This window comes from Pungitius pungitius, chromosome 21, assembly GCF_949316345.1.
Source record: "Pungitius pungitius chromosome 21, fPunPun2.1, whole genome shotgun sequence".
NCBI lineage: Eukaryota > Metazoa > Chordata > Actinopteri > Perciformes > Gasterosteidae > Pungitius > Pungitius pungitius.
In genome coordinates, this window is record NC_084920.1 from 11,282,676 (window position 1) to 11,307,371 (window position 24,696).

Genomic DNA, 24,696 nt, shown 5'->3' on the forward strand with positions numbered 1-24,696 from the left:
AATAGAGAATTAGAAAGAGCACATTTGTGGAACACACTTGATTGGGTAAACATCTAAAGTCTACTTCCTAAACGACACATGGTTTCTCCTTTCCCTTGTTGATTCTTCGTCTCGAAATTTTAACTTTCCCATGAATTGTTTTAATCAACTGAAATGTGAGCATAATATCTAATGGAGATGCTGGGGATTGAACCCAGGACCTCATACATGCAAAGCACGCGCTCTACCACTGAGCTACATCCCCTGTAAAAACTACAGAATTTACTTTTTTTTGGTGATATATATGTATGTATATTTATTTATATATTTATTTACTTACTATAGAAGAATTATGAGGAGAAAAGAATAAATAGAGACCTTCCCAAAGCAAAAACTTACTACGACAGTCTGAAATCGATCTTGTGAGTCTCGTTACACCACATTAAACAGATTCTTGTTGTCTTGAGTTTGCAAGTAGAACAGAACACGTTGACCTAGGTAGAATACCATATCACTCAATGGTGGGACGAGGTAGTGGTAGAGACAAAATCGTTGCTGGCAGGATTCGAACCTGCGCGGGGGGACCCCAATGGATTTCGAGTCCATCGCCTTAACCTCTCGGCCACAACAACCCGGTACATTTAGCAGAAAATTGACTATTTGGAAAAAATAATAATTGACTAAGCGGTAGAATAGAGAATTAGAAAGAGCACATTTGTGGAACACACTTGATTGGGTAAACATCTAAAGTCTACTTCCTAAACGACACATGGTTTCTCCTTTCCCTTGTTGATTCTTCGTCTCGAAATTTTAACTTTCCCATGAATTGTTTTAATCAACTGAAATGTGAGCATAATATCTAATGGAGATGCTGGGGATTGAACCCAGGACCTCATACATGCAAAGCACGCGCTCTACCACTGAGCTACATCCCCTGTAAAAACTACAGAATTTACTTTTTTTTGGTGATATATATGTATGTATATTTATTTATATATTTATTTACTTACTATAGAAGAATTATGAGGAGAAAAGAATAAATAGAGACCTTCCCAAAGCAAAAACTTACTACGACAGTCTGAAATCGATCTTGTGAGTCTCGTTACACCACATTAAACAGATTCTTGTTGTCTTGAGTTTGCAAGTAGAACAGAACACGTTGACCTAGGTAGAATACCATATCACTCAATGGTGGGACGAGGTAGTGGTAGAGACAAAATCGTTGCTGGCAGGATTCGAACCTGCGCGGGGGGACCCCAATGGATTTCGAGTCCATCGCCTTAACCTCTCGGCCACAACAACCCGGTACATTTAGCAGAAAATTGACTATTTGGAAAAAATAATAATTGACTAAGCGGTAGAATAGAGAATTAGAAAGAGCACATTTGTGGAACACACTTGATTGGGTAAACATCTAAAGTCTACTTCCTAAACGACACATAGTTTCTCCTTTCCCTTGTTGATTCTTCGTCTCGAAATTTTAACTTTCCCATGAATTGTTTTAATCAACTGAAATGTGAGCATAATATCTAATGGAGATGCTGGGGATTGAACCCAGGACTTCATACATGCAAAGCATGCGCTCTACCACTGAGCTACATCCCCTGTAAAAACTACGGAATTTACTTTTTTTTGGTGATATATGTATATTTGTTTATATATATGACTTTACTTTGTATGGAAAGAACTATGAGGAGAAATGAACAAATAGAGACCTCCCCAAAGGCAAAACTTACTATGAGAGTCTGAAATCGATCTTGTGAGTCTTATTGTACCACTTTAAATAGAAAGTCGTTGCTGGCAGGATTCGAAGATGCACTTGTAGAAGAAAAATGACTATTCAGCAAAATCAAGAATTGACTAAGCGCTAGAATAGAGAGTTAGAAAGGGCACATTTCTGGAACACACATGATTAGGTAAAAATGTAAACTATACGTCATAGACTAAACTTGGTGCCTTCATTTCCTTGTTTTGTTCTCGCCTCGAAAAGGGAATTTTCCCATGAATCGCCATAATCAACTCTGAAAGGTGAGCATAAAATCTAATGGAGATGCTGGGGATTGAACCCAGCACCTCATACATGCAAAGCATGCGCTCTACCACTGAGCTACATCCCCTGTAAAAACTACAGAATTTACTTTTTTTTGTGATATATATGTATGTATATTTATTTATATATTTATTTACTTACAATAGAAGAACTATGAGGAGAGAAGAATAAATAGAGATCTTCCCAAAGCAAAAACCTACTATGACAGTCTGAAATCGATCTTGTGAGTCTCGTTATACCACATTAAACAGATTCTTGTTGTCTTGAGTTTGCAAGTAGAACAGAACACGTTGACCTAGGTAGAATACCATATCACTCAATGGTGGGACGAGGTAGTGGTAGAGACAAAATTGTTGCTGGCAGGATTCGAACCTGCGCGGGGGGACCCCAATGGATTTCGAGTCCATCGCCTTAACCTCTCGGCCACAACAACCCGGTACATTTAGCAGAAAATTGACTATTTGGAAAAAATAATAATTGACTAAGCGGTAGAATAGAGAATTAGAAAGAGCACATTTGTGGAACACACTTGATTGGGTAAACATCTAAAGTCTACTTCCTAAACGACACATGGTTTCTCCTTTCCCTTGTTGATTCTTCGTCTCGAAATTTTAACTTTCCCATGAATTGTTTTAATCAACTGAAATGTGAGCATAATATCTAATGGAGATGCTGGGGATTGAACCCAGGACCTCATACATGCAAAGCATGCGCTCTACCACTGAGCTACATCCCCTGTAAAAACTACAGAATTTACTTTTTTTTGGTGATATATGTATATTTGTTTATATATATGACTTTACTTTGTATGGAAAGAACTATGAGGAGAAATGAACAAATAGAGACCTCCCCAAAGGCAAAACTTACTATGAGAGTCTGAAATCGATCTTGTGAGTCTTATTGTACCACTTTAAATGGAAAGTCGTTGCTGGCAGGATTCGAAGATGCACTTGTAGAAGAAAAATGACTATTCAGCAAAATCAAGAATTGACTAAGCGCTAGAATAGAGAGTTAGAAAGGGCACATTTCTGGAACACACATGATTAGGTAAAAATGTAAACTATACGTCATAGACTAAACTTGGTGCCTTCATTTCCTTGTTTTGTTCTCGCCTCGAAAAGGGAATTTTCCCATGAATCGCCATAATCAACTTTGAAAGGTGAGCATAAAATCTAATGGAGATGCTGGGGATTGAACCCAGGACCTCATACATGCAAAGCATGCGCTCTACCACTGAGCTACATCCCCTGTAAAAACTACAGAATTTACTATTTTTTGTGATATATATGTATGTATATTTATTTATATATTTATTTACTTACAATAGAAGAACTATGAGGAGAGAAGAATAAATAGAGATCTTCCCAAAGCAAAAACCTACTATGACAGTCTGAAATCGATCTTGTGAGTCTGGTTATACCACATTAAACAGATTCTTGTTGTCTTGAGTTTGCAAGTAGAACAGAACACGTTGACCTAGGTAGAATACCATATCACTCAATGGTGGGACGAGGTAGTGGTAGAGACAAAATCGTTGCTGGCAGGATTCGAACCTGCGCGGGGGGACCCCAATGGATTTCGAGTCCATCGCCTTAACCTCTCGGCCACAACAACCCGGTACATTTAGCAGAAAATTGACTATTTGGAAAAAATAATAATTGACTAAGCGGTAGAATAGAGAATTAGAAAGAGCACATTTGTGGAACACACTTGATTGGGTAAACATCTAAAGTCTACTTCCTAAACGACACATAGTTTCTCCTTTCCCTTGTTGATTCTTCGTCTCGAAATTTTAACTTTCCCATGAATTGTTTTAATCAACTGAAATGTGAGCATAATATCTAATGGAGATGCTGGGGATTGAACCCAGGACTTCATACATGCAAAGCATGCGCTCTACCACTGAGCTACATCCCCTGTAAAAACTACGGAATTTACTTTTTTTTGGTGATATATGTATATTTGTTTATATATATGACTTTACTTTGTATGGAAAGAACTATGAGGAGAAATGAACAAATAGAGACCTCCCCAAAGGCAAAACTTACTATGAGAGTCTGAAATCGATCTTGTGAGTCTTATTGTACCACTTTAAATAGAAAGTCGTTGCTGGCAGGATTCGAAGATGCACTTGTAGAAGAAAAATGACTATTCAGCAAAATCAAGAATTGACTAAGCGCTAGAATAGAGAGTTAGAAAGGGCACATTTCTGGAACACACATGATTAGGTAAAAATGTAAACTATACGTCATAGACTAAACTTGGTGCCTTCATTTCCTTGTTTTGTTCTCGCCTCGAAAAGGGAATTTTCCCATGAATCGCCATAATCAACTCTGAAAGGTGAGCATAAAATCTAATGGAGATGCTGGGGATTGAACCCAGCACCTCATACATGCAAAGCATGCGCTCTACCACTGAGCTACATCCCCTGTAAAAACTACAGAATTTACTTTTTTTTGTGATATATATGTATGTATATTTATTTATATATTTATTTACTTACAATAGAAGAACTATGAGGAGAGAAGAATAAATAGAGATCTTCCCAAAGCAAAAACCTACTATGACAGTCTGAAATCGATCTTGTGAGTCTCGTTATACCACATTAAACAGATTCTTGTTGTCTTGAGTTTGCAAGTAGAACAGAACACGTTGACCTAGGTAGAATACCATATCACTCAATGGTGGGACGAGGTAGTGGTAGAGACAAAATTGTTGCTGGCAGGATTCGAACCTGCGCGGGGGGACCCCAATGGATTTCGAGTCCATCGCCTTAACCTCTCGGCCACAACAACCCGGTACATTTAGCAGAAAATTGACTATTTGGAAAAAATAATAATTGACTAAGCGGTAGAATAGAGAATTAGAAAGAGCACATTTGTGGAACACACTTGATTGGGTAAACATCTAAAGTCTACTTCCTAAACGACACATGGTTTCTCCTTTCCCTTGTTGATTCTTCGTCTCGAAATTTTAACTTTCCCATGAATTGTTTTAATCAACTGAAATGTGAGCATAATATCTAATGGAGATGCTGGGGATTGAACCCAGGACCTCATACATGCAAAGCATGCGCTCTACCACTGAGCTACATCCCCTGTAAAAACTACAGAATTTACTTTTTTTTGGTGATATATGTATATTTGTTTATATATATGACTTTACTTTGTATGGAAAGAACTATGAGGAGAAATGAACAAATAGAGACCTCCCCAAAGGCAAAACTTACTATGAGAGTCTGAAATCGATCTTGTGAGTCTTATTGTACCACTTTAAATGGAAAGTCGTTGCTGGCAGGATTCGAAGATGCACTTGTAGAAGAAAAATGACTATTCAGCAAAATCAAGAATTGACTAAGCGCTAGAATAGAGAGTTAGAAAGGGCACATTTCTGGAACACACATGATTAGGTAAAAATGTAAACTATACGTCATAGACTAAACTTGGTGCCTTCATTTCCTTGTTTTGTTCTCGCCTCGAAAAGGGAATTTTCCCATGAATCGCCATAATCAACTTTGAAAGGTGAGCATAAAATCTAATGGAGATGCTGGGGATTGAACCCAGGACCTCATACATGCAAAGCATGCGCTCTACCACTGAGCTACATCCCCTGTAAAAACTACAGAATTTACTATTTTTTGTGATATATATGTATGTATATTTATTTATATATTTATTTACTTACAATAGAAGAACTATGAGGAGAGAAGAATAAATAGAGATCTTCCCAAAGCAAAAACCTACTATGACAGTCTGAAATCGATCTTGTGAGTCTGGTTATACCACATTAAACAGATTCTTGTTGTCTTGAGTTTGCAAGTAGAACAGAACACGTTGACCTAGGTAGAATACCATATCACTCAATGGTGGGACGAGGTAGTGGTAGAGACAAAATCGTTGCTGGCAGGATTCGAACCTGCGCGGGGGGACCCCAATGGATTTCGAGTCCATCGCCTTAACCTCTCGGCCACAACAACCCGGTACATTTAGCAGAAAATTGACTATTTGGAAAAAATAATAATTGACTAAGCGGTAGAATAGAGAATTAGAAAGAGCACATTTGTGGAACACACTTGATTGGGTAAACATCTAAAGTCTACTTCCTAAACGACACATAGTTTCTCCTTTCCCTTGTTGATTCTTCGTCTCGAAATTTTAACTTTCCCATGAATTGTTTTAATCAACTGAAATGTGAGCATAATATCTAATGGAGATGCTGGGGATTGAACCCAGGACTTCATACATGCAAAGCATGCGCTCTACCACTGAGCTACATCCCCTGTAAAAACTACGGAATTTACTTTTTTTTGGTGATATATGTATATTTGTTTATATATATGACTTTACTTTGTATGGAAAGAACTATGAGGAGAAATGAACAAATAGAGACCTCCCCAAAGGCAAAACTTACTATGAGAGTCTGAAATCGATCTTGTGAGTCTTATTGTACCACTTTAAATAGAAAGTCGTTGCTGGCAGGATTCGAAGATGCACTTGTAGAAGAAAAATGACTATTCAGCAAAATCAAGAATTGACTAAGCGCTAGAATAGAGAGTTAGAAAGGGCACATTTCTGGAACACACATGATTAGGTAAAAATGTAAACTATACGTCATAGACTAAACTTGGTGCCTTCATTTCCTTGTTTTGTTCTCGCCTCGAAAAGGGAATTTTCCCATGAATCGCCATAATCAACTCTGAAAGGTGAGCATAAAATCTAATGGAGATGCTGGGGATTGAACCCAGCACCTCATACATGCAAAGCATGCGCTCTACCACTGAGCTACATCCCCTGTAAAAACTACAGAATTTACTTTTTTTTGTGATATATATGTATGTATATTTATTTATATATTTATTTACTTACAATAGAAGAACTATGAGGAGAGAAGAATAAATAGAGATCTTCCCAAAGCAAAAACCTACTATGACAGTCTGAAATCGATCTTGTGAGTCTCGTTATACCACATTAAACAGATTCTTGTTGTCTTGAGTTTGCAAGTAGAACAGAACACGTTGACCTAGGTAGAATACCATATCACTCAATGGTGGGACGAGGTAGTGGTAGAGACAAAATCGTTGCTGGCAGGATTCGAACCTGCGCGGGGGGACCCCAATGGATTTCGAGTCCATCGCCTTAACCTCTCGGCCACAACAACCCGGTACATTTAGCAGAAAATTGACTATTTGGAAAAAATAATAATTGACTAAGCGGTAGAATACAGAATTAGAAAGAGCACATTTGTGGAACACACTTGATTGGGTAAACATCTAAAGTCTACTTCCTAAACGACACATGGTTTCTCCTTTCCCTTGTTGATTCTTCGTCTCGAAATTTTAACTTTCCCATGAATTGTTTTAATCAACTGAAATGTGAGCATAATATCTAATGGAGATGCTGGGGATTGAACCCAGGACCTCATACATGCAAAGCATGCGCTCTACCACTGAGCTACATCCCCTGTATAAACTACAGAATTTACTTTTTTTTGGTGATATATGTATATTTGTTTATATATATGACTTTACTTTGTATGGAAAGAACTATGAGGAGAAATGAACAAATAGAGACCTCCCCGAAGGCAAAACTTACTATGAGAGTCTGAAATCGATCTTGTGAGTCTTATTGTACCACTTTAAATAGAAAGTCGTTGCTGGCAGGATTCGAAGATGCACTTGTAGAAGAAAAATGACTATTCAGCAAAATCAAGAATTGACTCAGCGCTAGAATAGAGAGTTAGAAAGGGCACATTTCTGGAACACACATGATTAGGTAAAAATTTAAACTATACGTCATAGACTAAACTTGGTGCCTTCATTTCCTTGTTTTGTTCTCGCCTCGAAAAGGGAATTTTCCCATGAATCTCCATAATCAACTCTGAAAGGTGAGCATAAAATCTATGGAGATGCTAGGGATTGAACCCAGGACCTCATACATGCAAAGCATGCGCTCTACCACTAAGCTACATCCCCTGTAAAAACTACAGAATTTACTTTTTTTTGGTGATATATATGTATGTATATTTATTTATATATTTATTTACTTACTATAGAAGAATTATGAGGAGAAAAGAATAAATAGAGACCTTCCCAAAGCAAAAACTTACTACGACAGTCTGAAATCGATCTTGTGAGTCTCGTTACACCACATTAAACAGATTCTTGTTGTCTTGAGTTTGCAAGTAGAACAGAACACGTTGACCTAGGTAGAATACCATATCACTCAATGGTGGGACGAGGTAGTGGTAGAGACAAAATCGTTGCTGGCAGGATTCGAACCTGCGCGGGGGGACCCCAATGGATTTCGAGTCCATCGCCTTAACCTCTCGGCCACAACAACCCGGTACATTTAGCAGAAAATTGACTATTTGGAAAAAATAATAATTGACTAAGCGGTAGAATAGAGAATTAGAAAGAGCACATTTGTGGAACACACTTGATTGGGTAAACATCTAAAGTCTACTTCCTAAACGACACATGGTTTCTCCTTTCCCTTGTTGATTCTTCGTCTCGAAATTTTAACTTTCCCATGAATTGTTTTAATAAACTGAAATGTGAGCATAATATCTAATGGAGATGCTGGGGATTGAACCCAGGACCTCATACATGCAAAGCATGCGCTCTACCACTGAGCTACATCCCATGTATAAACTACAGAATTTACTTTTTTTTGGTGATATATGTATATTTGTTTATATATATGACTTTACTTTGTATGGAAAGAACTATGAGGAGAAATGAACAAATAGAGACCTCCCCAAAGGCAAAACTTACTATGAGAGTCTGAAATCGATCTTGTGAGTCTTATTGTACCACTTTAAATAGAAAGTCGTTGCTGGCAGGATTCGAAGATGCACTTGTAGAAGAAAAATGACTATTCAGCAAAATCAAGAATTGACTAAGCGCTAGAATAGAGAGTTAGAAAGGGCACATTTCTGGAACACACATGATTAGGTAAAAATGTAAACTATACGTCATAGACTAAACTTGGTGCCTTCATTTCCTTGTTTTGTTCTCGCCTCGAAAAGGGAATTTTCCCATGAATCGCCATAATCAACTCTGAAAGGTGAGCATAAAATCTAATGGAGATGCTGGGGATTGAACCCAGCACCTCATACATGCAAAGCATGCGCTCTACCACTGAGCTACATCCCCTGTAAAAACTACAGAATTTACTTTTTTTTGTGATATATATGTATGTATATTTATTTATATATTTATTTACTTACAATAGAAGAACTATGAGGAGAGAAGAATAAATAGAGATCTTCCCAAAGCAAAAACCTACTATGACAGTCTGAAATCGATCTTGTGAGTCTCGTTATACCACATTAAACAGATTCTTGTTGTCTTGAGTTTGCAAGTAGAACAGAACACGTTGACCTAGGTAGAATACCATATCACTCAATGGTGGGACGAGGTAGTGGTAGAGACAAAATTGTTGCTGGCAGGATTCGAACCTGCGCGGGGGGACCCCAATGGATTTCGAGTCCATCGCCTTAACCTCTCGGCCACAACAACCCGGTACATTTAGCAGAAAATTGACTATTTGGAAAAAATAATAATTGACTAAGCGGTAGAATAGAGAATTAGAAAGAGCACATTTGTGGAACACACTTGATTGGGTAAACATCTAAAGTCTACTTCCTAAACGACACATGGTTTCTCCTTTCCCTTGTTGATTCTTCGTCTCGAAATTTTAACTTTCCCATGAATTGTTTTAATCAACTGAAATGTGAGCATAATATCTAATGGAGATGCTGGGGATTGAACCCAGGACCTCATACATGCAAAGCATGCGCTCTACCACTGAGCTACATCCCCTGTAAAAACTACAGAATTTACTTTTTTTTGGTGATATATGTATATTTGTTTATATATATGACTTTACTTTGTATGGAAAGAACTATGAGGAGAAATGAACAAATAGAGACCTCCCCAAAGGCAAAACTTACTATGAGAGTCTGAAATCGATCTTGTGAGTCTTATTGTACCACTTTAAATGGAAAGTCGTTGCTGGCAGGATTCGAAGATGCACTTGTAGAAGAAAAATGACTATTCAGCAAAATCAAGAATTGACTAAGCGCTAGAATAGAGAGTTAGAAAGGGCACATTTCTGGAACACACATGATTAGGTAAAAATGTAAACTATACGTCATAGACTAAACTTGGTGCCTTCATTTCCTTGTTTTGTTCTCGCCTCGAAAAGGGAATTTTCCCATGAATCGCCATAATCAACTTTGAAAGGTGAGCATAAAATCTAATGGAGATGCTGGGGATTGAACCCAGGACCTCATACATGCAAAGCATGCGCTCTACCACTGAGCTACATCCCCTGTAAAAACTACAGAATTTACTTTTTTTTGTGATATATATGTATGTATATTTATTTATATATTTATTTACTTACAATAGAAGAACTATGAGGAGAGAAGAATAAATAGAGATCTTCCCAAAGCAAAAACCTACTATGACAGTCTGAAATCGATCTTGTGAGTCTCGTTATACCACATTAAACAGATTCTTGTTGTCTTGAGTTTGCAAGTAGAACAGAACACGTTGACCTAGGTAGAATACCATATCACTCAATGGTGGGACGAGGTAGTGGTAGAGACAAAATCGTTGCTGGCAGGATTCGAACCTGCGCGGGGGGACCCCAATGGATTTCGAGTCCATCGCCTTAACCTCTCGGCCACAACAACCCGGTACATTTAGCAGAAAATTGACTATTTGGAAAAAATAATAATTGACTAAGCGGTAGAATACAGAATTAGAAAGAGCACATTTGTGGAACACACTTGATTGGGTAAACATCTAAAGTCTACTTCCTAAACGACACATGGTTTCTCCTTTCCCTTGTTGATTCTTCGTCTCGAAATTTTAACTTTCCCATGAATTGTTTTAATCAACTGAAATGTGAGCATAATATCTAATGGAGATGCTGGGGATTGAACCCAGGACCTCATACATGCAAAGCATGCGCTCTACCACTGAGCTACATCCCCTGTATAAACTTCAGAATTTACTTTTTTTTGGTGATATATGTATATTTGTTTATATATATGACTTTACTTTGTATGGAAAGAACTATGAGGAGAAATGAACAAATAGAGACCTCCCCGAAGGCAAAACTTACTATGAGAGTCTGAAATCGATCTTGTGAGTCTTATTGTACCACTTTAAATAGAAAGTCGTTGCTGGCAGGATTCGAAGATGCACTTGTAGAAGAAAAATGACTATTCAGCAAAATCAAGAATTGACTCAGCGCTAGAATAGAGAGTTAGAAAGGGCACATTTCTGGAACACACATGATTAGGTAAAAATGTAAACTATACGTCATAGACTAAACTTGGTGCCTTCATTTCCTTGTTTTGTTCTCGCCTCGAAAAGGGAATTTTCCCATGAATCTCCATAATCAACTCTGAAAGGTGAGCATAAAATCTATGGAGATGCTAGGGATTGAACCCAGGACCTCATACATGCAAAGCATGCGCTCTACCACTGAGCTACATCCCCTGTAAAAACTACAGAATTTACTTTTTTTTGGTGATATATATGTATGTATATTTATTTATATATTTATTTACTTACTATAGAAGAATTATGAGGAGAAAAGAATAAATAGAGACCTTCCCAAAGCAAAAACTTACTACGACAGTCTGAAATCGATCTTGTGAGTCTCGTTACACCACATTAAACAGATTCTTGTTGTCTTGAGTTTGCAAGTAGAACAGAACACGTTGACCTAGGTAGAATACCATATCACTCAATGGTGGGACGAGGTAGTGGTAGAGACAAAATCGTTGCTGGCAGGATTCGAACCTGCGCGGGGGGACCCCAATGGATTTCGAGTCCATCGCCTTAACCTCTCGGCCACAACAACCCGGTACATTTAGCAGAAAATTGACTATTTGGAAAAAATAATAATTGACTAAGCGGTAGAATAGAGAATTAGAAAGAGCACATTTGTGGAACACACTTGATTGGGTAAACATCTAAAGTCTACTTCCTAAACGACACATGGTTTCTCCTTTCCCTTGTTGATTCTTCGTCTCGAAATTTTAACTTTCCCATGAATTGTTTTAATAAACTGAAATGTGAGCATAATATCTAATGGAGATGCTGGGGATTGAACCCAGGACCTCATACATGCAAAGCATGCGCTCTACCACTGAGCTACATCCCATGTATAAACTACAGAATTTACTTTTTTTTGGTGATATATGTATATTTGTTTATATATATGACTTTACTTTGTATGGAAAGAACTATGAGGAGAAATGAACAAATAGAGACCTCCCCAAAGGCAAAACTTACTATGAGAGTCTGAAATCGATCTTGTGAGTCTTATTGTACCACTTTAAATAGAAAGTCGTTGCTGGCAGGATTCGAAGATGCACTTGTAGAAGAAAAATGACTATTCAGCAAAATCAAGAATTGACTAAGCGCTAGAATAGAGAGTTAGAAAGGGCACATTTCTGGAACACACATGATTAGGTAAAAATGTAAACTATACGTCATAGACTAAACTTGGTGCCTTCATTTCCTTGTTTTGTTCTCGCCTCGAAAAGGGAATTTTCCCATGAATCGCCATAATCAACTCTGAAAGGTGAGCATAAAATCTAATGGAGATGCTGGGGATTGAACCCAGCACCTCATACATGCAAAGCATGCGCTCTACCACTGAGCTACATCCCCTGTAAAAACTACAGAATTTACTTTTTTTTGTGATATATATGTATGTATATTTATTTATATATTTATTTACTTACAATAGAAGAACTATGAGGAGAGAAGAATAAATAGAGATCTTCCCAAAGCAAAAACCTACTATGACAGTCTGAAATCGATCTTGTGAGTCTCGTTATACCACATTAAACAGATTCTTGTTGTCTTGAGTTTGCAAGTAGAACAGAACACGTTGACCTAGGTAGAATACCATATCACTCAATGGTGGGACGAGGTAGTGGTAGAGACAAAATTGTTGCTGGCAGGATTCGAACCTGCGCGGGGGGACCCCAATGGATTTCGAGTCCATCGCCTTAACCTCTCGGCCACAACAACCCGGTACATTTAGCAGAAAATTGACTATTTGGAAAAAATAATAATTGACTAAGCGGTAGAATAGAGAATTAGAAAGAGCACATTTGTGGAACACACTTGATTGGGTAAACATCTAAAGTCTACTTCCTAAACGACACATGGTTTCTCCTTTCCCTTGTTGATTCTTCGTCTCGAAATTTTAACTTTCCCATGAATTGTTTTAATAAACTGAAATGTGAGCATAATATCTAATGGAGATGCTGGGGATTGAACCCAGGACCTCATACATGCAAAGCATGCGCTCTACCACTGAGCTACATCCCATGTATAAACTACAGAATTTACTTTTTTTTGGTGATATATGTATATTTGTTTATATATATGACTTTACTTTGTATGGAAAGAACTATGAGGAGAAATGAACAAATAGAGACCTCCCCAAAGGCAAAACTTACTATGAGAGTCTGAAATCGATCTTGTGAGTCTTATTGTACCACTTTAAATAGAAAGTCGTTGCTGGCAGGATTCGAAGATGCACTTGTAGAAGAAAAATGACTATTCAGCAAAATAAAGAATTGACTAAGCGCTAGAATAGAGAGTTAGAAAGGGCACATTTCTGGAACACACATGATTAGGTAAAAATGTAAACTATACGTCATAGACTAAACTTGGTGCCTTCATTTCCTTGTTTTGTTCTCGCCTCGAAAAGGGAATTTTCCCATGAATCGCCATAATCAACTTTGAAAGGTGAGCATAAAATCTAATGGAGATGCTGGGGATTGAACCCAGGACCTCATACATGCAAAGCATGCGCTCTACCACTGAGCTACATCCCCTGTAAAAACTACAGAATTTACTTTTTTTTGTGATATATATGTATGTATATTTATTTATATATTTATTTACTTACAATAGAAGAACTATGAGGAGAGAAGAATAAATAGAGATCTTCCCAAAGCAAAAACCTACTATGACAGTCTGAAATCGATCTTGTGAGTCTCGTTATACCACATTAAACAGATTCTTGTTGTCTTGAGTTTGCAAGTAGAACAGAACACGTTGACCTAGGTAGAATACCATATCACTCAATGGTGGGACGAGGTAGTGGTAGAGACAAAATCGTTGCTAGCAGGATTCGAACCTGCGCGGGGGGACCTCAATGGATTTCGAGTCCATCGCCTTAACCTCTCGGCCACAACAACCCGGTACATTTAGCAGAAAATTGACTATTTGGAAAAAATAATAATTGACTAAGCGTTAGAATAGAGAATTAGAAAGAGCACATTTGTGGAACACACTTGATTGGGTAAACATCTAAAGTCTACTTCCTAAACGACACATGGTTTCTCCTTTCCCTTGTTGATTCTTCGTCTCGAAATTTTAACTTTCCCATGAATTGTTTTAATCAACTGAAATGTGAGCATAATATCTAATGGAGATGCTGGGGATTGAACCCAGGACCTCATACATGCAAAGCATGCGCTCTACCACTGAGCTACATCCCCTGTAAAAACTACAGAATTTACTTTTTTTTGGTGATATATGTATATTTGTTTATATATATGACTTTACTTTGTATGGAAAGAACTATGAGGAGAAATGAACAAATAGAGACCTCCCCAAAGGCAAAACTTACTATGAGAGTCTGAAATCGATCTTGTGAGTCTTATTGTACCACTTTAAATAGAAAGTCGTTGCTGGCAGGATTCGAAGATGCACTTGTAGAAGAAAAATGACTATTCAGCAAAATCAAGAATTGACTAAGCGCTAGAATAGAGAGTTAGAAAGGGCACATTTCTGGAACACACATGATTAGGTAAAAATGTAAACTATACGTCATAGACTAAACTTGGTGCCTTCATTTCCTTGTTTTGTTCTCGCCTCGAAAAGGGAATTTTCCCATGAATCGCCATAATCAACTCTGAAAGGTGAGCATAAAATCTAATGGAGATGCTGGGGATTGAACCCAGGACCTCATACATGCAAAGCATGCGCTCTACCACTGAGCTACATCCCCTGTAAAAACTACAGAATTTACTTTTTTTTGTGATATATATGTATGTATATTTATTTATATATTTATTTACTTACTATAGAAGAATTATGAGGAGAAAAGAATAAATAGAGACCTTCCCAAAGCAAAAACTTACTACGACAGTCTGAAATCGATCTTGTGAGTCTCGTTATACCACATTAAACAGATTCTTGTTGTCTTGAGTTTGCAAGTAGAACAGAACACGTTGACCTAGGTAGAATACCATATCACTCAATGGTGGGACGAGGTAGTGGTAGAGACAAAATCGTTGCTGGCAGGATTCGAACCTGCGCGGGGGGACCCCAATGGATTTCGAGTCCATCGCCTTAACATCTCGGCCACAACAACCCGGTACATTTAGCAGAAAATTGACTATTTGGAAAAAATAATAATTGACTAAGCGGTAGAATAGAGAATTAGAAAGAGCACATTTGTGGAACACACTTGATTGGGTAAACATCTAAAGTCTACTTCCTAAACGACACATGGTTTCTCCTTTCCCTTGTTGATTCTTCGTCTCAAAATTTTAACTTTCCCATGAATTGTTTTAATCAACTGAAATGTGAGCATAATATCTAATGGAGATGCTGGGGATTGAACCCAGGACCTCATACATGCAAAGCATGCGCTCTACCACATGAGCTACATCCCCTGTAAAAACTACAGAATTTACTTTTTTTTTGATATATATGTATGTATATTTATTTATATATTTATTTACTTACTATAGAAGAATTATGAGGAGAAAAGAATAAATAGAGACCTTCCCAAAGCAAAAACTTACTACGACAGTCTGAAATCGATCTTGTGAGTCTCGTTATACCACATTAAACAGATTCTTGTTGTCTTGAGTTTGCAAGTAGAACAGAACACGTTGACCTAGGTAGAATACCATATCACTCAATGGTGGGACGAGGTAGTGGTAGAGACAAAATCGTTGCTGGCAGGATTCGAACCTGCGCGGGGGGACCCCAATGGATTTCGAGTCCATCGCCTTAACCTCTCGGCCACAACAACCCGGTACATTTAGCAGAAAATTGACTATTTGGAAAAAATAATAATTGACTAAGCGGTAGAATAGAGAATTAGAAAGAGCACATTTGTGGAACACACTTGATTGGGTAAACATCTAAAGTCTACTTCCTAAACGACACATGGTTTCTCCTTTCCCTTGTTGATTCTTCGTCTCGAAATTTTAACTTTCCCATGAATTGTTTTAATAAACTGAAATGTGAGCATAATATCTAATGGAGATGCTGGGGATTGAACCCAGGACCTCATACATGCAAAGCATGCGCTCTACCACTGAGCTACATCCCATGTATAAACTACAGAATTTACTTTTTTTTGGTGATATATATGTATGTATATTTATTTATATATTCATTTACTTACTATAGAAGAATTATGAGGAGAAAAGAATAAATAGAGACCTTCCCAAAGCAAAAACTTACTACGACAGTCTGAAATCGATCTTGTGAGTCTCGTTATACCACATTAAACAGATTCTTGTTGTCTTGAGTTTGCAAGTAGAACAGAACACGTTGACCTAGGTAGAATACCATATCACTCAATGGTGGGACGAGGTAGTGGTAGAGACAAAATCGTTGCTGGCAGGATTCGAACCTGCGCGGGGGGACCCCAATGGATTTCGAGTCCATCGCCTTAACCTCTCGGCCACAACAACCTGGTACATTTAGCAGAAAATTGACTATTTGGAAAAAATAATAATTGACTAAGCGGTAGAATAGAGAATTAGAAAGAGCACATTTGTGGAACACACTTGATTGGGTAAACATCTAAAGTCTACTTCCTAAACGACACATGGTTTCTCCTTTCCCTTGTTGATTCTTCGTCTCGAAATTTTAACTTTCCCATGAATTGTTTTAATCAACTGAAATGTGAGCATAATATCTAATGGAGATGCTGGGGATTGAACCCAGGACCTCATACATGCAAAGCACGCGCTCTACCACTGAGCTACATCCCCTGTAAAAACTACAGAATTTACTTTTTTTTGGTGATATATATGTATGTATATTTATTTATATATTTATTTACTTACTATAGAAGAATTATGAGGAGAAAAGAATAAATAGAGACCTTCCCAAAGCAAAAACTTACTACGACAGTCTGAAATCGATCTTGTGAGTCTCGTTACACCACATTAAACAGATTCTTGTTGTCTTGAGTTTGCAAGTAGAACAGAACACGTTGACCTAGGTAGAATACCATATCACTCAATGGTGGGACGAGGTAGTGGTAGAGACAAAATCGTTGCTGGCAGGATTCGAACCTGCGCGGGGGGACCCCAATGGATTTCGAGTCCATCGCCTTAACCTCTCGGCCACAACAACCCGGTACATTTAGCAGAAAATTGACTATTTGGAAAAAATAATAATTGACTAAGCGGTAGAATAGAGAATTAGAAAGAGCACATTTGTGGAACACACTTGATTGGGTAAACATCTAAAGTCTACTTCCTAAACGACACATGGTTTCTCCTTTCCCTTGTTGATTCTTCGTCTCGAAATTTTAACTTTCCCATGAATTGTTTTAATCAACTGAAATGTGAGCATAATATCTAATGGAGATGCTGGGGATTGAACCCAGGACCTCATACATGCAAAGCATGCGCTCTACCACTGAGCTACATCCCCTGTAAAAACTACAGAATTTACTTTTTTTTGGTGATATATGTATATTTGTTTATATATATGACTTTACTTTGTATGGAAAGAACTATGAGGAGAAATGAACAAATAGAGACCTCCCCAAAGGCAAAACTTACTATGAGAGTCTGAAATCGATCTTGTGAGTCTTATTGTACCACTTTAAATGGAAAGTCGTTGCTGGCAGGATTCGAAGATGCACTTGTAGAAGAAAAATGACTATTCAGCAAAATCAAGAATTGACTAAGCGCTAGAATAGAGAGTTAGAAAGGGCACATTTCTGGAACACACATGATTAGGTAAAAATGTAAACTATACGTCATAGACTAAACTTGGTGCCTTCATTTCCTTGTTTTGTTCTCGCCTCGAAAAGGGAATTTTCCCATGAATCGCCATAATCAACTTTGAAAGGTGAGCATAAAATCTAATGGAGATGCTGGGGATTGAACCCAGGACCTCATACATGCAAAGCACGCGCTCTACCACTGAGCTACATCCCCTGTAAAAACTACAGAATTTACTTTTTTTTGGTGATATATATGTATGTATATTTATTTATATATTTATTTACTTACTATAGAAGAATTATGAGGAGAAAAGAATAAATAGAGACCTTCCCAAAGCAAAAACTTACTACGACAGTCTGAAATCGATCTTGTGAGTCTCGTTACACCACATTAAACAGATTCTTGTTGTCTTGAGTTTGCAAGTAGAACAGAACACGTTGACCTAGGTAGAATACCATATCACTCAATGGTGGGACGAGGTAGTGGTAGAGACAAAATCGTTGCTGGCAGGATTCGAACCTGCGCGGGGGGACCCCAATGGATTTCGAGTCCATCGCCTTAACCTCTCGGCCACAACAACCCGGTACATTTAGCAGAAAATTGACTATTTGGAAAAAATAATAATTGACTAAGCGGTAGAATAGAGAATTAGAAAGAGCACATTTGTGGAACACACTTGATTGGGTAAACATCTAAAGTCTACTTCCTAAACGACACATAGTTTCTCCTTTCCCTTGTTGATTCTTCGTCTCGAAATTTTAACTTTCCCATGAATTGTTTTAATCAACTGAAATGTGAGCATAATATCTAATGGAGATGCTGGGGATTGAACCCAGGACTTCATACATGCAAAGCATGCGCTCTACCACTGAGCTACATCCCCTGTAAAAACTACGGAATTTACTTTTTTTTGGTGATATATGTATATTTGTTTATATATATGACTTTACTTTGTATGGAAAGAACTATGAGGAGAAATGAACAAATAGAGACCTCCCCAAAGGCAAAACTTACTATGAGAGTCTGAAATCGATCTTGTGAGTCTTATTGTACCACTTTAAATAGAAAGTCGTTGCTGGCAGGATTCGAAGATGCACTTGTAGAAGAAAAATGACTATTCAGCAAAATCAAGAATTGACTAAGCGCTAGAATAGAGAGTTAGAAAGGGCACATTTCTGGAACACACATGATTAGGTAAAAATGTAAACTATACGTCATAGACTAAACTTGGTGCCTTCATTTCCTTGTTTTGTTCTCGCCTCGAAAAGGGAATTTTCCCATGAATCGCCATAATCAACTCTGAAAGGTGAGCATAAAATCTAATGGAGATGCTGGGGATTGAACCCAGCACCTCATACATGCAAAGCATGCGCTCTACCACTGAGCTACATCCCCTGTAAAAACTACAGAATTTACTTTTTTTTGTGATATATATGTATGTATATTTATTTATATATTTATTTACTTACAATAGAAGAACTATGAGGAGAGAAGAATAAATAGAGATCTTCCCAAAGCAAAAACCTACTATGACAGTCTGAAATCGATCTTGTGAGTCTCGTTATACCACATTAAACAGATTCTTGTTGTCTTGAGTTTGCAAGTAGAACAGAACACGTTGACCTAGGTAGAATACCATATCACTCAATGGTGGGACGAGGTAGTGGTAGAGACAAAATTGTTGCTGGCAGGATTCGAACCTGCGCGGGGGGACCCCAATGGATTTCGAGTCCATCGCCTTAACCTCTCGGCCACAACAACCCGGTACATTTAGCAGAAAATTGACTATTTGGAAAAAATAATAATTGACTAAGCGGTAGAATAGAGAATTAGAAAGAGCACATTTGTGGAACACACTTGATTGGGTAAACATCTAAAGTCTACTTCCTAAACGACACATGGTTTCTCCTTTCCCTTGTTGATTCTTCGTCTCGAAATTTTAACTTTCCCATGAATTGTTTTAATCAACTGAAATGTGAGCATAATATCTAATGGAGATGCTGGGGATTGAACCCAGGACCTCATACATGCAAAGCATGCGCTCTACCACTGAGCTACATCCCCTGTAAAAACTACAGAATTTACTTTTTTTTGGTGATATATGTATATTTGTTTATATATATGACTTTACTTTGTATGGAAAGAACTATGAGGAGAAATGAACAAATAGAGACCTCCCCAAAGGCAAAACTTACTATGAGAGTCTGAAATCGATCTTGTGAGTCTTATTGTACCACTTTAAATGGAAAGTCGTTGCTGGCAGGATTCGAAGATGCACTTGTAGAAGAAAAATGACTATTCAGCAAAATCAAGAATTGACTAAGCGCTAGAATAGAGAGTTAGAAAGGGCACATTTCTGGAACACACATGATTAGGTAAAAATGTAAACTATACGTCATAGACTAAACTTGGTGCCTTCATTTCCTTGTTTTGTTCTCGCCTCGAAAAGGGAATTTTCCCATGAATCGCCATAATCAACTTTGAAAGGTGAGCATAAAATCTAATGGAGATGCTGGGGATTGAACCCAGGACCTCATACATGCAAAGCATGCGCTCTACCACTGAGCTACATCCCCTGTAAAAACTACAGAATTTACTATTTTTTGTGATATATATGTATGTATATTTATTTATATATTTATTTACTTACAATAGAAGAACTATGAGGAGAGAAGAATAAATAGAGATCTTCCCAAAGCAAAAACCTACTATGACAGTCTGAAATCGATCTTGTGAGTCTGGTTATACCACATTAAACAGATTCTTGTTGTCTTGAGTTTGCAAGTAGAACAGAACACGTTGACCTAGGTAGAATACCATATCACTCAATGGTGGGACGAGGTAGTGGTAGAGACAAAATCGTTGCTGGCAGGATTCGAACCTGCGCGGGGGGACCCCAATGGATTTCGAGTCCATCGCCTTAACCTCTCGGCCACAACAACCCGGTACATTTAGCAGAAAATTGACTATTTGGAAAAAATAATAATTGACTAAGCGGTAGAATAGAGAATTAGAAAGAGCACATTTGTGGAACACACTTGATTGGGTAAACATCTAAAGTCTACTTCCTAAACGACACATAGTTTCTCCTTTCCCTTGTTGATTCTTCGTCTCGAAATTTTAACTTTCCCATGAATTGTTTTAATCAACTGAAATGTGAGCATAATATCTAATGGAGATGCTGGGGATTGAACCCAGGACTTCATACATGCAAAGCATGCGCTCTACCACTGAGCTACATCCCCTGTAAAAACTACGGAATTTACTTTTTTTTGGTGATATATGTATATTTGTTTATATATATGACTTTACTTTGTATGGAAAGAACTATGAGGAGAAATGAACAAATAGAGACCTCCCCAAAGGCAAAACTTACTATGAGAGTCTGAAATCGATCTTGTGAGTCTTATTGTACCACTTTAAATAGAAAGTCGTTGCTGGCAGGATTCGAAGATGCACTTGTAGAAGAAAAATGACTATTCAGCAAAATCAAGAATTGACTAAGCGCTAGAATAGAGAGTTAGAAAGGGCACATTTCTGGAACACACATGATTAGGTAAAAATGTAAACTATACGTCATAGACTAAACTTGGTGCCTTCATTTCCTTGTTTTGTTCTCGCCTCGAAAAGGGAATTTTCCCATGAATCGCCATAATCAACTCTGAAAGGTGAGCATAAAATCTAATGGAGATGCTGGGGATTGAACCCAGCACCTCATACATGCAAAGCATGCGCTCTACCACTGAGCTACATCCCCTGTAAAAACTACAGAATTTACTTTTTTTTGTGATATATATGTATGTATATTTATTTATATATTTATTTACTTACAATAGAAGAACTATGAGGAGAGAAGAATAAATAGAGATCTTCCCAAAGCAAAAACCTACTATGACAGTCTGAAATCGATCTTGTGAGTCTCGTTATACCACATTAAACAGATTCTTGTTGTCTTGAGTTTGCAAGTAGAACAGAACACGTTGACCTAGGTAGAATACCATATCACTCAATGGTGGGACGAGGTAGTGGTAGAGACAAAATTGTTGCTGGCAGGATTCGAACCTGCGCGGGGGGACCCCAATGGATTTCGAGTCCATCGCCTTAACCTCTCGGCCACAACAACCCGGTACATTTAGCAGAAAATTGACTATTTGGAAAAAATAATAATTGACTAAGCGGTAGAATAGAGAATTAGAAAGAGCACATTTGTGGAACACACTTGATTGGGTAAACATCTAAAGTCTACTTCCTAAACGACACATGGTTTCTCCTTTCCCTTGTTGATTCTTCGTCTCGAAATTTTAACTTTCCCATGAATTGTTTTAATCAACTGAAATGTGAGCATAATATCTAATGGAGATGCTGGGGATTGAACCCAGGACCTCATACATGCAAAGCATGCGCTCTACCACTGAGCTACATCCCCTGTAAAAACTACAGAATTTACTTTTTTTTGGTGATATATATGTATGTATATTTATTTATATATTCATTTACTTACTATAGAAGAATTATGAGGAGAAAAGAATAAATAGAGACCTTCCCAAAGCAAAAACTTACTACGACAGTCTGAAATCGATCTTGTGAGTCTCGTTATACCACATTAAACAGATTCTTGTTGTCTTGAGTTTGCAAGTAGAACAGAACACGTTGACCTAGGTAGAATACCATATCACTCAATGGTGGGACGAGGTAGTGGTAGAGACAAAATCGTTGCTGGCAGGATTCGAACCTGCGCGGGGGGACCCCAATGGATTTCGAGTCCATCGCCTTAACCTCTCGGCCACAACAACCTGGTACATTTAGCAGAAAATTGACTATTTGGAAAAAATAATAATTGACTAAGCGGTAGAATAGAGAATTAGAAAGAGCACATTTGTGGAACACACTTGATTGGGTAAACATCTAAAGTCTACTTCCTAAACGACACATGGTTTCTCCTTTCCCTTGTTGATTCTTCGTCTCGAAATTTTAACTTTCCCATGAATTGTTTTAATCAACTGAAATGTGAGCATAATATCTAATGGAGATGCTGGGGATTGAACCCAGGACCTCATACATGCAAAGCACGCGCTCTACCACTGAGCTACATCCCCTGTAAAAACTACAGAATTTACTTTTTTTTGGTGATATATATGTATGTATATTTATTTATATATTTATTTACTTACTATAGAAGAATTATGAGGAGAAAAGAATAAATAGAGACCTTCCCAAAGCAAAAACTTACTACGACAGTCTGAAATCGATCTTGTGAGTCTCGTTACACCACATTAAACAGATTCTTGTTGTCTTGAGTTTGCAAGTAGAACAGAACACGTTGACCTAGGTAGAATACCATATCACTCAATGGTGGGACGAGGTAGTGGTAGAGACAAAATCGTTGCTGGCAGGATTCGAACCTGCGCGGGGGGACCCCAATGGATTTCGAGTCCATCGCCTTAACCTCTCGGCCACAACAACCCGGTACATTTAGCAGAAAATTGACTATTTGGAAAAAATAATAATTGACTAAGCGGTAGAATAGAGAATTAGAAAGAGCACATTTGTGGAACACACTTGATTGGGTAAACATCTAAAGTCTACTTCCTAAACGACACATGGTTTCTCCTTTCCCTTGTTGATTCTTCGTCTCGAAATTTTAACTTTCCCATGAATTGTTTTAATCAACTGAAATGTGAGCATAATATCTAATGGAGATGCTGGGGATTGAACCCAGGACCTCATACATGCAAAGCACGCGCTCTACCACTGAGCTACATCCCCTGTAAAAACTACAGAATTTACTTTTTTTTGGTGATATATATGTATGTATATTTATTTATATATTTATTTACTTACTATAGAAGAATTATGAGGAGAAAAGAATAAATAGAGACCTTCCCAAAGCAAAAACTTACTACGACAGTCTGAAATCGATCTTGTGAGTCTCGTTACACCACATTAAACAGATTCTTGTTGTCTTGAGTTTGCAAGTAGAACAGAACACGTTGACCTAGGTAGAATACCATATCACTCAATGGTGGGACGAGGTAGTGGTAGAGACAAAATCGTTGCTGGCAGGATTCGAACCTGCGCGGGGGGACCCCAATGGATTTCGAGTCCATCGCCTTAACCTCTCGGCCACAACAACCCGGTACATTTAGCAGAAAATTGACTATTTGGAAAAAATAATAATTGACTAAGCGGTAGAATAGAGAATTAGAAAGAGCACATTTGTGGAACACACTTGATTGGGTAAACATCTAAAGTCTACTTCCTAAACGACACATGGTTTCTCCTTTCCCTTGTTGATTCTTCGTCTCGAAATTTTAACTTTCCCATGAATTGTTTTAATCAACTGAAATGTGAGCATAATATCTAATGGAGATGCTGGGGATTGAACCCAGGACCTCATACATGCAAAGCACGCGCTCTACCACTGAGCTACATCCCCTGTAAAAACTACAGAATTTACTTTTTTTTGGTGATATATATGTATGTATATTTATTTATATATTTATTTACTTACTATAGAAGAATTATGAGGAGAAAAGAATAAATAGAGACCTTCCCAAAGCAAAAACTTACTACGACAGTCTGAAATCGATCTTGTGAGTCTCGTTACACCACATTAAACAGATTCTTGTTGT

General features: G+C 37.7%; 61 non-coding genes across 61 annotated transcripts; all 61 read right to left on the minus strand.

Moving 5' to 3' along the window:
- Nucleotides 1-172: 172 nt before the first annotated feature.
- Nucleotides 173-244, minus strand: trnaa-ugc (transfer RNA alanine (anticodon UGC)). The gene has a single exon. It is a non-coding gene; the product is annotated as a tRNA-Ala (tRNA).
- A 285-nt stretch (nucleotides 245-529) lies between these two features.
- Nucleotides 530-611, minus strand: trnas-cga (transfer RNA serine (anticodon CGA)). The gene has a single exon. It is a non-coding gene; the product is annotated as a tRNA-Ser (tRNA).
- A 231-nt stretch (nucleotides 612-842) lies between these two features.
- trnaa-ugc (transfer RNA alanine (anticodon UGC)) lies at nucleotides 843-914 on the minus strand. Its single transcript has one exon. It is a non-coding gene; the product is annotated as a tRNA-Ala (tRNA).
- A 285-nt stretch (nucleotides 915-1,199) lies between these two features.
- Nucleotides 1,200-1,281, minus strand: trnas-cga (transfer RNA serine (anticodon CGA)). The gene has a single exon. It is a non-coding gene; the product is annotated as a tRNA-Ser (tRNA).
- A 231-nt stretch (nucleotides 1,282-1,512) lies between these two features.
- Nucleotides 1,513-1,584, minus strand: trnaa-ugc (transfer RNA alanine (anticodon UGC)). The gene has a single exon. It is a non-coding gene; the product is annotated as a tRNA-Ala (tRNA).
- A 440-nt stretch (nucleotides 1,585-2,024) lies between these two features.
- trnaa-ugc (transfer RNA alanine (anticodon UGC)) lies at nucleotides 2,025-2,096 on the minus strand. The gene has a single exon. It is a non-coding gene; the product is annotated as a tRNA-Ala (tRNA).
- Nucleotides 2,097-2,380: 284 nt separating this feature from the next.
- On the minus strand, nucleotides 2,381-2,462 carry trnas-cga (transfer RNA serine (anticodon CGA)). The gene has a single exon. It is a non-coding gene; the product is annotated as a tRNA-Ser (tRNA).
- A 231-nt stretch (nucleotides 2,463-2,693) lies between these two features.
- Nucleotides 2,694-2,765, minus strand: trnaa-ugc (transfer RNA alanine (anticodon UGC)). Its single transcript has one exon. It is a non-coding gene; the product is annotated as a tRNA-Ala (tRNA).
- Nucleotides 2,766-3,205: 440 nt separating this feature from the next.
- Nucleotides 3,206-3,277, minus strand: trnaa-ugc (transfer RNA alanine (anticodon UGC)). The gene has a single exon. It is a non-coding gene; the product is annotated as a tRNA-Ala (tRNA).
- A 284-nt stretch (nucleotides 3,278-3,561) lies between these two features.
- On the minus strand, nucleotides 3,562-3,643 carry trnas-cga (transfer RNA serine (anticodon CGA)). Its single transcript has one exon. It is a non-coding gene; the product is annotated as a tRNA-Ser (tRNA).
- Nucleotides 3,644-3,874: 231 nt separating this feature from the next.
- trnaa-ugc (transfer RNA alanine (anticodon UGC)) lies at nucleotides 3,875-3,946 on the minus strand. Its single transcript has one exon. It is a non-coding gene; the product is annotated as a tRNA-Ala (tRNA).
- A 440-nt stretch (nucleotides 3,947-4,386) lies between these two features.
- On the minus strand, nucleotides 4,387-4,458 carry trnaa-ugc (transfer RNA alanine (anticodon UGC)). Its single transcript has one exon. It is a non-coding gene; the product is annotated as a tRNA-Ala (tRNA).
- Nucleotides 4,459-4,742: 284 nt separating this feature from the next.
- Nucleotides 4,743-4,824, minus strand: trnas-cga (transfer RNA serine (anticodon CGA)). Its single transcript has one exon. It is a non-coding gene; the product is annotated as a tRNA-Ser (tRNA).
- A 231-nt stretch (nucleotides 4,825-5,055) lies between these two features.
- On the minus strand, nucleotides 5,056-5,127 carry trnaa-ugc (transfer RNA alanine (anticodon UGC)). Its single transcript has one exon. It is a non-coding gene; the product is annotated as a tRNA-Ala (tRNA).
- A 440-nt stretch (nucleotides 5,128-5,567) lies between these two features.
- Nucleotides 5,568-5,639, minus strand: trnaa-ugc (transfer RNA alanine (anticodon UGC)). The gene has a single exon. It is a non-coding gene; the product is annotated as a tRNA-Ala (tRNA).
- Nucleotides 5,640-5,923: 284 nt separating this feature from the next.
- On the minus strand, nucleotides 5,924-6,005 carry trnas-cga (transfer RNA serine (anticodon CGA)). Its single transcript has one exon. It is a non-coding gene; the product is annotated as a tRNA-Ser (tRNA).
- A 231-nt stretch (nucleotides 6,006-6,236) lies between these two features.
- trnaa-ugc (transfer RNA alanine (anticodon UGC)) lies at nucleotides 6,237-6,308 on the minus strand. Its single transcript has one exon. It is a non-coding gene; the product is annotated as a tRNA-Ala (tRNA).
- A 440-nt stretch (nucleotides 6,309-6,748) lies between these two features.
- trnaa-ugc (transfer RNA alanine (anticodon UGC)) lies at nucleotides 6,749-6,820 on the minus strand. Its single transcript has one exon. It is a non-coding gene; the product is annotated as a tRNA-Ala (tRNA).
- Nucleotides 6,821-7,104: 284 nt separating this feature from the next.
- Nucleotides 7,105-7,186, minus strand: trnas-cga (transfer RNA serine (anticodon CGA)). The gene has a single exon. It is a non-coding gene; the product is annotated as a tRNA-Ser (tRNA).
- A 231-nt stretch (nucleotides 7,187-7,417) lies between these two features.
- Nucleotides 7,418-7,489, minus strand: trnaa-ugc (transfer RNA alanine (anticodon UGC)). Its single transcript has one exon. It is a non-coding gene; the product is annotated as a tRNA-Ala (tRNA).
- Nucleotides 7,490-7,928: 439 nt separating this feature from the next.
- trnaa-ugc (transfer RNA alanine (anticodon UGC)) lies at nucleotides 7,929-8,000 on the minus strand. Its single transcript has one exon. It is a non-coding gene; the product is annotated as a tRNA-Ala (tRNA).
- Nucleotides 8,001-8,285: 285 nt separating this feature from the next.
- trnas-cga (transfer RNA serine (anticodon CGA)) lies at nucleotides 8,286-8,367 on the minus strand. Its single transcript has one exon. It is a non-coding gene; the product is annotated as a tRNA-Ser (tRNA).
- Nucleotides 8,368-9,110: 743 nt separating this feature from the next.
- trnaa-ugc (transfer RNA alanine (anticodon UGC)) lies at nucleotides 9,111-9,182 on the minus strand. The gene has a single exon. It is a non-coding gene; the product is annotated as a tRNA-Ala (tRNA).
- A 284-nt stretch (nucleotides 9,183-9,466) lies between these two features.
- trnas-cga (transfer RNA serine (anticodon CGA)) lies at nucleotides 9,467-9,548 on the minus strand. Its single transcript has one exon. It is a non-coding gene; the product is annotated as a tRNA-Ser (tRNA).
- A 231-nt stretch (nucleotides 9,549-9,779) lies between these two features.
- On the minus strand, nucleotides 9,780-9,851 carry trnaa-ugc (transfer RNA alanine (anticodon UGC)). The gene has a single exon. It is a non-coding gene; the product is annotated as a tRNA-Ala (tRNA).
- A 440-nt stretch (nucleotides 9,852-10,291) lies between these two features.
- trnaa-ugc (transfer RNA alanine (anticodon UGC)) lies at nucleotides 10,292-10,363 on the minus strand. The gene has a single exon. It is a non-coding gene; the product is annotated as a tRNA-Ala (tRNA).
- A 284-nt stretch (nucleotides 10,364-10,647) lies between these two features.
- On the minus strand, nucleotides 10,648-10,729 carry trnas-cga (transfer RNA serine (anticodon CGA)). The gene has a single exon. It is a non-coding gene; the product is annotated as a tRNA-Ser (tRNA).
- A 231-nt stretch (nucleotides 10,730-10,960) lies between these two features.
- Nucleotides 10,961-11,032, minus strand: trnaa-ugc (transfer RNA alanine (anticodon UGC)). The gene has a single exon. It is a non-coding gene; the product is annotated as a tRNA-Ala (tRNA).
- A 439-nt stretch (nucleotides 11,033-11,471) lies between these two features.
- Nucleotides 11,472-11,543, minus strand: trnaa-ugc (transfer RNA alanine (anticodon UGC)). The gene has a single exon. It is a non-coding gene; the product is annotated as a tRNA-Ala (tRNA).
- Nucleotides 11,544-11,828: 285 nt separating this feature from the next.
- trnas-cga (transfer RNA serine (anticodon CGA)) lies at nucleotides 11,829-11,910 on the minus strand. Its single transcript has one exon. It is a non-coding gene; the product is annotated as a tRNA-Ser (tRNA).
- Nucleotides 11,911-12,653: 743 nt separating this feature from the next.
- On the minus strand, nucleotides 12,654-12,725 carry trnaa-ugc (transfer RNA alanine (anticodon UGC)). The gene has a single exon. It is a non-coding gene; the product is annotated as a tRNA-Ala (tRNA).
- A 284-nt stretch (nucleotides 12,726-13,009) lies between these two features.
- Nucleotides 13,010-13,091, minus strand: trnas-cga (transfer RNA serine (anticodon CGA)). Its single transcript has one exon. It is a non-coding gene; the product is annotated as a tRNA-Ser (tRNA).
- A 743-nt stretch (nucleotides 13,092-13,834) lies between these two features.
- Nucleotides 13,835-13,906, minus strand: trnaa-ugc (transfer RNA alanine (anticodon UGC)). The gene has a single exon. It is a non-coding gene; the product is annotated as a tRNA-Ala (tRNA).
- Nucleotides 13,907-14,190: 284 nt separating this feature from the next.
- On the minus strand, nucleotides 14,191-14,272 carry trnas-cga (transfer RNA serine (anticodon CGA)). The gene has a single exon. It is a non-coding gene; the product is annotated as a tRNA-Ser (tRNA).
- A 231-nt stretch (nucleotides 14,273-14,503) lies between these two features.
- trnaa-ugc (transfer RNA alanine (anticodon UGC)) lies at nucleotides 14,504-14,575 on the minus strand. Its single transcript has one exon. It is a non-coding gene; the product is annotated as a tRNA-Ala (tRNA).
- A 440-nt stretch (nucleotides 14,576-15,015) lies between these two features.
- On the minus strand, nucleotides 15,016-15,087 carry trnaa-ugc (transfer RNA alanine (anticodon UGC)). The gene has a single exon. It is a non-coding gene; the product is annotated as a tRNA-Ala (tRNA).
- A 284-nt stretch (nucleotides 15,088-15,371) lies between these two features.
- On the minus strand, nucleotides 15,372-15,453 carry trnas-cga (transfer RNA serine (anticodon CGA)). Its single transcript has one exon. It is a non-coding gene; the product is annotated as a tRNA-Ser (tRNA).
- A 231-nt stretch (nucleotides 15,454-15,684) lies between these two features.
- Nucleotides 15,685-15,757, minus strand: trnaa-ugc (transfer RNA alanine (anticodon UGC)). The gene has a single exon. It is a non-coding gene; the product is annotated as a tRNA-Ala (tRNA).
- A 283-nt stretch (nucleotides 15,758-16,040) lies between these two features.
- On the minus strand, nucleotides 16,041-16,122 carry trnas-cga (transfer RNA serine (anticodon CGA)). Its single transcript has one exon. It is a non-coding gene; the product is annotated as a tRNA-Ser (tRNA).
- A 588-nt stretch (nucleotides 16,123-16,710) lies between these two features.
- Nucleotides 16,711-16,792, minus strand: trnas-cga (transfer RNA serine (anticodon CGA)). Its single transcript has one exon. It is a non-coding gene; the product is annotated as a tRNA-Ser (tRNA).
- A 231-nt stretch (nucleotides 16,793-17,023) lies between these two features.
- trnaa-ugc (transfer RNA alanine (anticodon UGC)) lies at nucleotides 17,024-17,095 on the minus strand. Its single transcript has one exon. It is a non-coding gene; the product is annotated as a tRNA-Ala (tRNA).
- A 285-nt stretch (nucleotides 17,096-17,380) lies between these two features.
- On the minus strand, nucleotides 17,381-17,462 carry trnas-cga (transfer RNA serine (anticodon CGA)). The gene has a single exon. It is a non-coding gene; the product is annotated as a tRNA-Ser (tRNA).
- Nucleotides 17,463-17,693: 231 nt separating this feature from the next.
- On the minus strand, nucleotides 17,694-17,765 carry trnaa-ugc (transfer RNA alanine (anticodon UGC)). The gene has a single exon. It is a non-coding gene; the product is annotated as a tRNA-Ala (tRNA).
- A 440-nt stretch (nucleotides 17,766-18,205) lies between these two features.
- Nucleotides 18,206-18,277, minus strand: trnaa-ugc (transfer RNA alanine (anticodon UGC)). The gene has a single exon. It is a non-coding gene; the product is annotated as a tRNA-Ala (tRNA).
- A 285-nt stretch (nucleotides 18,278-18,562) lies between these two features.
- trnas-cga (transfer RNA serine (anticodon CGA)) lies at nucleotides 18,563-18,644 on the minus strand. Its single transcript has one exon. It is a non-coding gene; the product is annotated as a tRNA-Ser (tRNA).
- A 231-nt stretch (nucleotides 18,645-18,875) lies between these two features.
- Nucleotides 18,876-18,947, minus strand: trnaa-ugc (transfer RNA alanine (anticodon UGC)). The gene has a single exon. It is a non-coding gene; the product is annotated as a tRNA-Ala (tRNA).
- Nucleotides 18,948-19,387: 440 nt separating this feature from the next.
- Nucleotides 19,388-19,459, minus strand: trnaa-ugc (transfer RNA alanine (anticodon UGC)). Its single transcript has one exon. It is a non-coding gene; the product is annotated as a tRNA-Ala (tRNA).
- Nucleotides 19,460-19,743: 284 nt separating this feature from the next.
- Nucleotides 19,744-19,825, minus strand: trnas-cga (transfer RNA serine (anticodon CGA)). The gene has a single exon. It is a non-coding gene; the product is annotated as a tRNA-Ser (tRNA).
- A 231-nt stretch (nucleotides 19,826-20,056) lies between these two features.
- trnaa-ugc (transfer RNA alanine (anticodon UGC)) lies at nucleotides 20,057-20,128 on the minus strand. Its single transcript has one exon. It is a non-coding gene; the product is annotated as a tRNA-Ala (tRNA).
- Nucleotides 20,129-20,568: 440 nt separating this feature from the next.
- Nucleotides 20,569-20,640, minus strand: trnaa-ugc (transfer RNA alanine (anticodon UGC)). Its single transcript has one exon. It is a non-coding gene; the product is annotated as a tRNA-Ala (tRNA).
- A 284-nt stretch (nucleotides 20,641-20,924) lies between these two features.
- trnas-cga (transfer RNA serine (anticodon CGA)) lies at nucleotides 20,925-21,006 on the minus strand. The gene has a single exon. It is a non-coding gene; the product is annotated as a tRNA-Ser (tRNA).
- Nucleotides 21,007-21,237: 231 nt separating this feature from the next.
- On the minus strand, nucleotides 21,238-21,309 carry trnaa-ugc (transfer RNA alanine (anticodon UGC)). Its single transcript has one exon. It is a non-coding gene; the product is annotated as a tRNA-Ala (tRNA).
- Nucleotides 21,310-21,749: 440 nt separating this feature from the next.
- Nucleotides 21,750-21,821, minus strand: trnaa-ugc (transfer RNA alanine (anticodon UGC)). Its single transcript has one exon. It is a non-coding gene; the product is annotated as a tRNA-Ala (tRNA).
- Nucleotides 21,822-22,105: 284 nt separating this feature from the next.
- On the minus strand, nucleotides 22,106-22,187 carry trnas-cga (transfer RNA serine (anticodon CGA)). Its single transcript has one exon. It is a non-coding gene; the product is annotated as a tRNA-Ser (tRNA).
- Nucleotides 22,188-22,418: 231 nt separating this feature from the next.
- Nucleotides 22,419-22,490, minus strand: trnaa-ugc (transfer RNA alanine (anticodon UGC)). Its single transcript has one exon. It is a non-coding gene; the product is annotated as a tRNA-Ala (tRNA).
- Nucleotides 22,491-22,775: 285 nt separating this feature from the next.
- Nucleotides 22,776-22,857, minus strand: trnas-cga (transfer RNA serine (anticodon CGA)). Its single transcript has one exon. It is a non-coding gene; the product is annotated as a tRNA-Ser (tRNA).
- Nucleotides 22,858-23,088: 231 nt separating this feature from the next.
- On the minus strand, nucleotides 23,089-23,160 carry trnaa-ugc (transfer RNA alanine (anticodon UGC)). The gene has a single exon. It is a non-coding gene; the product is annotated as a tRNA-Ala (tRNA).
- A 285-nt stretch (nucleotides 23,161-23,445) lies between these two features.
- On the minus strand, nucleotides 23,446-23,527 carry trnas-cga (transfer RNA serine (anticodon CGA)). The gene has a single exon. It is a non-coding gene; the product is annotated as a tRNA-Ser (tRNA).
- Nucleotides 23,528-23,758: 231 nt separating this feature from the next.
- On the minus strand, nucleotides 23,759-23,830 carry trnaa-ugc (transfer RNA alanine (anticodon UGC)). The gene has a single exon. It is a non-coding gene; the product is annotated as a tRNA-Ala (tRNA).
- A 285-nt stretch (nucleotides 23,831-24,115) lies between these two features.
- On the minus strand, nucleotides 24,116-24,197 carry trnas-cga (transfer RNA serine (anticodon CGA)). Its single transcript has one exon. It is a non-coding gene; the product is annotated as a tRNA-Ser (tRNA).
- Nucleotides 24,198-24,428: 231 nt separating this feature from the next.
- Nucleotides 24,429-24,500, minus strand: trnaa-ugc (transfer RNA alanine (anticodon UGC)). The gene has a single exon. It is a non-coding gene; the product is annotated as a tRNA-Ala (tRNA).
- Between the last annotated feature and the right edge of the window lie 196 nt (nucleotides 24,501-24,696).